The sequence below is a fragment of the Camellia sinensis genome, chromosome 9, assembly GCF_055761805.1.
Source record: "Camellia sinensis isolate YWXY chromosome 9, ASM5576180v1, whole genome shotgun sequence".
Lineage (NCBI taxonomy): Eukaryota > Viridiplantae > Streptophyta > Magnoliopsida > Ericales > Theaceae > Camellia > Camellia sinensis.
The window spans coordinates 76,795,067-76,804,425 of record NC_138969.1 but is presented as its reverse complement, the minus strand read 5'-3'; positions in this window follow the sequence as shown (position 1 = coordinate 76,804,425).

Genomic DNA, 9,359 nt, shown 5'->3' with positions numbered 1-9,359 from the left:
CTTATATAAAAAGGGGCACTATACACTTAACTCCTCTCTTTTATTCATTTTGGTTGAAATCACTCTAAGGAAAGAGAGAGAGGGTCGGCTAGAGAGGGAAAGAGAAAGAATTGGGCAATTTTGGCTTAAGGCTTGAGAATTGGAGGTTGAACTCAAAGAATTAGCTAGAATTTGGGTGTTTAAAGCTCCTAGGTGAGTAAATTCATGGATATTAGCTTGTAACTTTGGGAATTCAAAGTTGAATGATGATAAGGAACATGAATTGAATTGATTGTGATGAAAATGAGTTAGTTTTGATAAATTAGAACTCAATATACACATGCATGTAGGAAATTGCCATGAATTTGTATGTTAGAGCTTGAAATACATGATCCGTGTTGAATCTTTGATTGAAGTTCATGTTCTTAACCATCTCTTCATCAGCTAAGTTGAGAATGAGGGTTATATCTCACATGAATGTACAATTCATAAGAGTATGAGTTTTGAATGCATGAATTTGTTATGTTGGAAATAAGTTTGGTGTAAATTGGGACATGCATGTGATTAATTTGTGAAATTGAGCCTCATAATGTAATAAATTTGGTGTTGGATCATGTGGATACATGTATATGTGAAGTTTGAGCCATAATATGCAAGATATGTTGAGTTGAATGCAAGTTTGAAGCTCAAGAACAATTCTGGATTTTCCAGAATTTGGGTTGTCCGCTCGAGTGGGGAAAGCGCCGCTCAAGTGGGAAATACGAGCTCCCAGAAGTTTTGCAGACATGGGTGTCCACTCGAGCGGGGACATTCACGCTCGAGCGAGGAGCCATGTAGTGGGACTTCCAGCTCGAGCATCCGAGTTCACGATCGAGCGTAATAATGAGGCAACCAGTACTTTTGCAGACTTAATGGGTCCGTTTGAGCGGGAAAGTCCACGCTCGAGCGGGGACCCCTGTTTCTGAAATTTTGTAAATGTGTTCTGTGTTCCATTTTCCATTCTCTTTCACTTCTAAGTACTCTTAGGCATGCATTAAACATTGTAAATGAGTTAAAAGGATAAGAATGAAGCCCAAAGATGAATATATGAATTAAGAACGGATTGAATTGTTTGTGACCCATTGTGTTCATGGAATGTGTAGGGCCGAGCTCCAGGGCAAATCATCCTGCTGATCACTGTGAGTAATATCTTAATAAAGATGTCTGGAGTATGTTATTTGTCCAATTGCTTATTTCCATATAAGTCTTACAAGTTTGTTACATTGAATTGGGGACAAATATTTGTATGACACGAATGAATGGGCCAGAGGCCGTATGACATAAATGAATGATAGTCTGATACGGATGATAGTCAGAAATATGAATGGTTGGGCCAAAGGCTAGTTTGACATGAATGAAAGAATGGTTGGGCCAAAGGCCAATTCGACATGACTGAAAGAATGGTTGGGCCAAAGGCCAGTTCGACATGAATGAAAGAATGGTTGGGCCAAAGGCCAGTCTGACATAAATGAAAAAATGGATGGGTCAAAGGCCGTTTGACATGAGTGAAAGATAAATGGGCCAAAGGCCAGTTTGACATAAATGGATTGGGCCCGAGGCCGTTCGATGTGTTTGGAACCGCAGTCACTTGATCTATATATATATATATATGCTAGATAGAAATATGAATTGGGCCCAAGGCCGTCTGATGTATGTTCTTCTAATGTATCTTCTTTATTTGATATTATTCACTGGGCTTTCGCTCACGCTCATTCATGTGTTTGTAGGTGAGCCAAGAGAGGTTCAAACCCAGCCTCAGTGAAGTTTGTGTGGAACAACCAAAGTTTTGAAAAGTCAGCCCTTACGTCTCACGCATGAGACTCGTCTTCACCCTTTTGCTACCTTGTTATATTTTTTCATGTTGGCGAGGACTTTGGATTGCAATTGTATATAGTTTTGATTGGCTGACCTATACTTGAATGATCCTGTATGTACAGAGCTTTGTGTTAGTACATATTTTGATGTGAGTTATTAACATGTATATGTATGGTTTGTTATGACGTGCCATATAAGCACGGCTCTAAGGACAAAGTTTAAATTTGCTTCCGTTTGGCCCTTTTACTCTGATGAGTTATGTCTTATTTGGTTTAAGGCCGTAGGTAATCTCGTGATTACTGGCCAGTTATGTCCTTAACCCATGGGGGCGGGTTCGGGTCATGACATGTTTGCATCTAGATTATATTGTAGGGTTCAGAAATTACCAATGCCCTATCTTGGGTTACCATTAGGGGCAAGCCCTAGGCTTAAGAAGACTTGGAAGCCTATTCTTGATAAATGCAAAGCTAGACTTGCTTCTTGGAAGAGGAAGCTTCTATCTTTTGGAGGAAGGTTAACACTCATTAAGTCAGTGTTATCTAGTCTGCCTTCATATTATTTATCTCTTTTTAAGATTCCCTCTTCTCTGGCTAAGGCATTTGATAGAATCCGAGAAAACTTTCTGTGGGGGGGGAGAGATCTGACATGAAGGGGAACGTTCATCTTGTTAGTTGGGATGAAGTAACTAAAAGCAAAGACAATGGGGGTCTAGGTATTAGAAGGGTTCAACAGGTGAATGATTGCCTATTGGCTAAATGGTGGTGGTCATATGGTGCAGAGGATTCACCATTGTGGAAACGTGTAATTTGTTGTAGGTATTCTTCGAATGGTGGGAGGTGGTACCCTTTTCTAGAAGTTTTTGGGTCTTATTCAAAAATTTGGGGTGATATTCTCTCAAGGTTAGTAAATCAAATTCTCATCTTTTCAATATTTTTATGGTTAATTCTCAATTATTTGTGGGTAATGGAAACAGAGTCCACTTTTGGTCTGATAGTTGGGTGGGTAATCTTTTTATTAAGTCTTTGTTTCCTAGGTTATTTAGTCTATCATCAGAGGAGATCACTCTGAGAGTGGTGATGGATAGGAGGGATGCCCATTCAAATGGCTTTCTCAGGTTTAGAAGAACCTTGCTGAGTTGGGAATCAGATGAGTTGATTAGATTGGAGGCTTTTTTGATCTCTGTTGGGACTGGTTTTTCTGATAGTGCTGACTGTCTACAGTGGATGGCTAATTCTTTTGGGCAGTTTTCGGTCTCTTCCTTGTATTCCTTGTTGATGTCTTTCACTCCTCTTTTGGTTTCTAAATTACTATGGAACAATATTCACCCCCCAAAAGTGTAGTTTCTTGGATGGTTGGCGTGGAAGGGGAGACTTAAGTCTTTTTCATTTTTGCAAAGAATCGGGGTTTTAGGTCTTGAGGCTTCTGTCCTATGCATATTTTGCAAGAGGGAGGTGGAGTCAGTGTCCCATATCTTGTTGTGGTGTCCTTTTGCTTGGGGGGTGCGGTCTTGTCTACTGCAATGGTGGGGGCTACATTGGGTTATACCTCGAAATGTGGAGGATCTTCTTGGCTGGTGGAGTAGTTTTAGGTGGGGTAAGTTTGCAAATTTGATTTGGCAGGCTATACCATTGGCTGTATTGTGGTCATTATGGAAGCTCAGGAATGAGGTTGTGTTCCAAAGTAAGCAAGCACATCTGGAGGAAGTGTACGATCTGATCAAATTTAGAATTGCCGTTTGGGTAAAGGCTCATTCTAGTGATGGTTTTTACTCTGTGCAGGAAATTGTTAATAACGTTCAGCAGTTCAAAGGTCACTCTTAGCTTCTTGGTAATGGATGCTTGCTGGATGTTTTGATGGCTGATTATTACTGGTTTTGTAGTGTCTAGATACTAGTTTTGCTATATATTGTTGTCGGTGTTGCTGCTTGATGGGCAATCTGTTCGTTGTTGTTGCTTGTTGGGTGAATTGGTTGCTGATTGTTGCTGTTATGGTGATTGCTGGGTGCTGCTGTTTGCTGCTACTGTGATGCTAGTTTTGCTAATTATTAATCTGCTGATGCTGGATTGCTAATTTTGCTTTGCTGCTAATTGGTAATCTACTGCTGGTGGGAAGTAATCTGGTATGGCAGACAATTTTGGCTCATTGATCTTGGGTGATTTGATTAAGGCGTCGATTGCTGCTGGTTTTATTATGGTTGTTGCATATTCTTTGTATTTTGAATTGGGTGTGCAGTTATAGTTGTTGGGTGTACTTAGGCTTGGGGTGTTTTGCTCTTCTTGTTTCTTTGTGTTTTTTGGGTTGTTGTTGATTGTCCTCTCACCAATCTCGGGCTTGTGGTAGCATATGATTGTGCTGTCTCTCCGGTGCCATCCTAGATGGGATTGTAGAGGTTTAGCTATGATGCTCGTTTTGCACAGCCTTGTTTTATTGTTGTATGTTTTCTCTTGTTTTTGGTTCTTCATTAATAAAAATTTTCTTTTGCTGAAAAAAAAAAAACTATTTGGTTTTGATTTATTTTTTGAAAATTGATAATTTTTTCAGTGAATTTTTTAATTTTTTAAGTAAATTTTTTACTTTCTAAATGCAAATAACTTAGATGTAATTAAAAAGTAAAATATTTGTGAATTTATATTTAAACAATTCTATAAATATATAAGAATACGAAAATGTACTGAATTGTTATATATTTTTTGTGTGATGAATTTTTTGAAGATTTTTTCTATAAATATTATACTTTTTAAGTGTATTTAGGTGAAGTGCATCCAAAAACTAAAATAAATAAATAAATAAACAAATCATAAAATATTAAAATATTAAAAATTTTAACTAAAAACAAAAAAAAACACAAAAAAATAAAAAAATTAATTTTCTAAAAAGTGCGCTTAATTTTCTAAAACCAAACAAAAGTGATTTTTCTATTTATAATGTACTGGCCAAGTTAGACATGTATTATTTATTATTATTTTTATTTTTATCAGCAAAAGAAACTTTAGTGATGAAAATCAGATGTACAGAATATAGAGATGAACATTAATAAAGGGAGATGAGTGCTTAAGTATCAAAGCAAACTAGACGATTCCAACTAGGTCTAGATCGAAAAGCAAGCCAATCATCTACTAGCATTACACCATGACTAGAGGGAAATCAACCGAACAAACAAGAAAACAAAGGAAATAAAACCACCCCCAACACCCAAAACACCGATCATAATAGTCCATCTACACCTTCCAAATTTGAACCCTCATATCAAACAATCACCTCAAGCCAATACTTAATCTCTTCAATTTTGGAAATACCATTAATACTTTCAGTAACTTGTTCTTCCTTTTTTTTATTTCTTTGACTAGCATTGTTGGGGTTTGAGACCTTATGAACACCACCACCCTTATGACTCTTAGATAATTCCTCTTTCTTGACCGAATTGCCATTCTCTACCGGAATAGAAGACTTTTCAACAACCTCAATTCCTTCCACTACTTCCTTAGGCTCAACAGAGATAAGTGAACTTGGCCCACTTCGAAGAGAAGACTACTTTGTTTTGTGAGGAGATTAACTCTAATCAAGTTTGTTATGTCCAATCCGCCTGTTTACTATCTATCATTGTTCAAGATTCTTGTTGGGGTCGCTAAGGAGATTGAGCAAATACAATCAACTTTCTTGTGGGGAGGATCCGATCTCAAAAGAAAAGTACGTTTGGTCTGTTGGGAGGTAATTGCAAAGAATAAGAATCTAAGTGGGATTAGAACATTCAATGAATGCCTATTGCTAAAATGGTGGTGGAGGTTTGGAGCTGAGAATCAAACACTTTGGAAAGAAGTGATTTGCGCAAAATATAATGTTGAAGATGGAAAATGGTTCCCAACATTGGAAGGCAGGGGATCGAAGATCTGGATTGATATACTTAATGTAGCTCTGTTGAATCAAGACTTGCATAATTTCTATATTCATAACTCTCAAATTGCTTTGGAGGATGGGAGCAGAGCTCACTTTTGGTTGGACAAGTGGATTGGTAATGTATGTTTAAAGGAGGAATTCCCTAGACTATTCTTTCTATCCATGGATAAGCAAGGGGTGGTAAGGGTGTTTTTTGAGAATAGGGGTGCTACTGATGATTGAAACCTAGAGTTTAGAAGAATCTATTGGCTTGGGAGGAGGAGGAGGTCCATAGATTAGTATGTTTGCTTAGGGGTGCACCAGCTCTTTGCATTAATAAACCAGATGTATTGAAATGGTCAGCAGATTCATCTAGACTGTTTAGTGTAGCATCAGTTTATAAGTGGCGCGAATCCCTTCTTGGTCATGTTCTGGCAATGGTAGGCTCTATATGGAATAATTTTGCTCCTCTCAAAGTGTAATTTTTTGGGTGGTTGGCATGGCTTGGTAAGGTTAAAACTTCCTATTTTCTTTATCGAATTGGTATACTTGATGGGAGTGTTAATCTTGAATGTGTTTTCTGCCATAATGATGTTGAAACAGTGGAGCATATTCTTCTTGTCTGTCATTTTGTTTGGAGGCTCTGGTCAAACATTGTAAGAAGGTGGGGTTTTAAGTGGGTCATGCCAGGTTTTGTCGATGGGCTGCTGCAGTGGTGGTATGGTTGAAGAATGTCAAAATTGGAGAAGAAAATCTGGATGGTCATCCCTTTGGCAACTCTTTGGTCTATCTGGAGGCATAGAAACGAGTGTGTTTTTAATGGAATTCAACTAGACTTTGAAGCTCTATGCAAAATAGTGAAAGTGAGAGTAGCTTTGTGGATTAAGGCATCACCATTACATGTGGCAGCTTCTGTAACTGATCTGGTTTACAATTTGCAGCAGGTCAAGTTTTGCCTCAGGACTGGTGGTTGAGTGTGTACCTGGTTTTAGTGTTTATGTGGTTGAGTCTTGTTCTGTTTCTATAGGTTCTGTTTCTGTCCTTATTTGGGCTAAACAATGGATTGAGGTATTGCTAATTTTTTGATTCTTGAATGGTGACAAATTGGCCTTGCTTTTGCTGTGCTATTCTTCTACTTATACTAGAGCTTGTTATTGCTGATCTGTACTACAGCCTGTGCTGATCTGTTTTGTGCATCATTGTTGATCTGTTTTGTTCTGCTCTGTCTCTTTCATGCTATCTCTTTGTTGAGTGATCTGTTATCTGTTTCTGTGATTATTTGGATTACAAAATGGAGTGAGGCATTGCTGCAAGAGTCTGGTTTTGTTGTTCTGCTACACTACTGGTCCGGTATTGTATTAGGATTGGGAGTTGATTTTGTAGCAGTTTTCTGTGCTGAGTTGGATAAAGATGCACTTCTTAAGTCTTAGTCTTCTGGTTAATTCTGCTGGAGTGTCTACCTGTCTGTGTTTTTGGGATCATCTGTTGTGTCTATTTGCTGTGTTTAAATGCTGCTGTTGGAGTCTCAATGACTTGGTGTTGTTCTTTGCACTGGTTTGCTGTGTGGGTGATGCAGTGGTTGGTTTTGCTGTTGTTTTTTCATCAGTGCATGTTGTTGATTTTGTAGCAGCATCTGTTCTTGCACTGGGTTGTTGTCTTTGTTGTGCTTGTTCCTTCTTTTGTTGGTTTCTCTCCAACCTCCTGGCTTGAGCTAGCAGATGATTGTGCAGTCTTTTGGTGCCAACCTAGTTGGGATTAGGGAGGTATGTGATGATGCTTTTTGCTTTTGTCTTTCCTCTTTGTTGATGTATACCAAGATGTTATTTTGTTTTGTTATCATCAATAAAGAGTTTTGTTTGTTGATCAAAAAAAAAAAAAACTATTGGTTTGCCAACTAATGGTTCAACAAACTATTTTTATTGTTGAATATCTTAGTTGTGAAATGTAAAAATTTACGGACCATAATTTTTGTGGCAAAAGTACCATTCACTGACATAATTTCCATTAGTAACCATTAGATCTGTTCTTCAACCAAACTTTCTCACCAAGAGTGTGCTTCACCAATGAAATATTGATCCTGTATCTCATGAGGTTGGTGGGAGTACTTGGTCGGTTAAGTGGGAGAAAAAAATCGTTCTCAACCACCATTTAGTCGATCTTATTAGTAGATGGCATCATTGTTTGGCTCTCTTCCTTGGGCTGGGTATTCTTCACTTCTTTGTTTTTCTTTTGTTTTAGGTTTACTTTTTGTCTGGTGCCTTTTAGTTTCTGTTGTGTGCGTTGCTCTGTGTTGTCTTGTTTAGGTTTACTTTTTATTGGGGAATTACAATTTATATCATATACTTTGTTAATATCTTTTGAATTTTAAAAGGCTTCACATGTAAGGTACTAAATAAATTTTGGTAAGAAACAAATGATAATCCTAACATTATTGGTTTTGAAGATAAAAAAACTAAGAACCTAGGTTTCAAGATATAACAAAATTTGAAGACAAAAACTAACAAATAAAATAAAATAAATCGTAAAGTGTAGTGAACCATTCACTAGTTTCTCCATCTATAAAATGACAAAAACTATGTTGAATGAATAATCAAATAATAAGCTATATATTCTGAAAATCAAAAGAAAATATAATTTCAAACGTGACTTTATTAAATTTGTTAAGTTCAGCTAGCTTAATGAACGATTAAAACATCTCCATCAATCAATTTGCCTGTGTTCTAATTATTTACATGCTTATGTTTAATAGTACTTGATTGATTTTAATAATTCTTCAACAAGTGTTAGACGTATCCATAGTTTAACTTCAACTTGTAAATTTTTCACAAATTTCAACAAGTGTTAAACATAATCTCGGTTTAACTTCAACTTGTAAATTTTTCTCAAATTTCAACAAGTGTTAAACATTATCTCGGCTAACTTCAACTTGTAAATTTTTCACAAATTTCAACAAGTGTTAGACGTATCCATAGTTTAACTTCAACTTGTAAATTTTTCACAAATTTCAACAAGTGTTAAACATAATCTCGGTTTAACTTCAACTTGTAAATTTTTCTCAAATTTCAACAAGTGTTAAACATTATCTCGGCTAACAAATTTCAACAAGTGTTAGACGCATCCATAGTTTAACTTCAACTTGTAAATTTTTCACAAATTTCAACAAGTGTTAAACATTATCTCGGCTAACTTCAACTTGTAAATTTTTCACAAATTTCAACAAGTGTTAGATGTATCCATAGTTTAACTTCAACTTGTAAATTTTTCACAAATTTCAACAAGTGTTAAACATAATCTCGGTTTAACTTCAACTTGTAAATTTTTCACAAATTTCAACAAGTGTTAAACATTATCTCAGCTAACTTCAACTTGTAAATTTTTCACAAATTTCACCAAGTGTTAGACGTATCTATTTTCCAACTCTCTGCCCCCTAATGTGAACTTAAGTTCCACTTGGGTTCTCATTATGCATGTATTCCAGAAACGTCGGCAAGTATCTTATCAATCATAAATGTAGAAGAATTCTGCTAAAATTTTATTTGTTACTTCAAAAAAAACAAGGAAAATCTAATGATAAAAAAATTTCAGATTACAAGTATTCCAGGGTCTTGGCAATTCTTTGCCCTCATTATCTTCAAGCTGATATGCCCTACTGC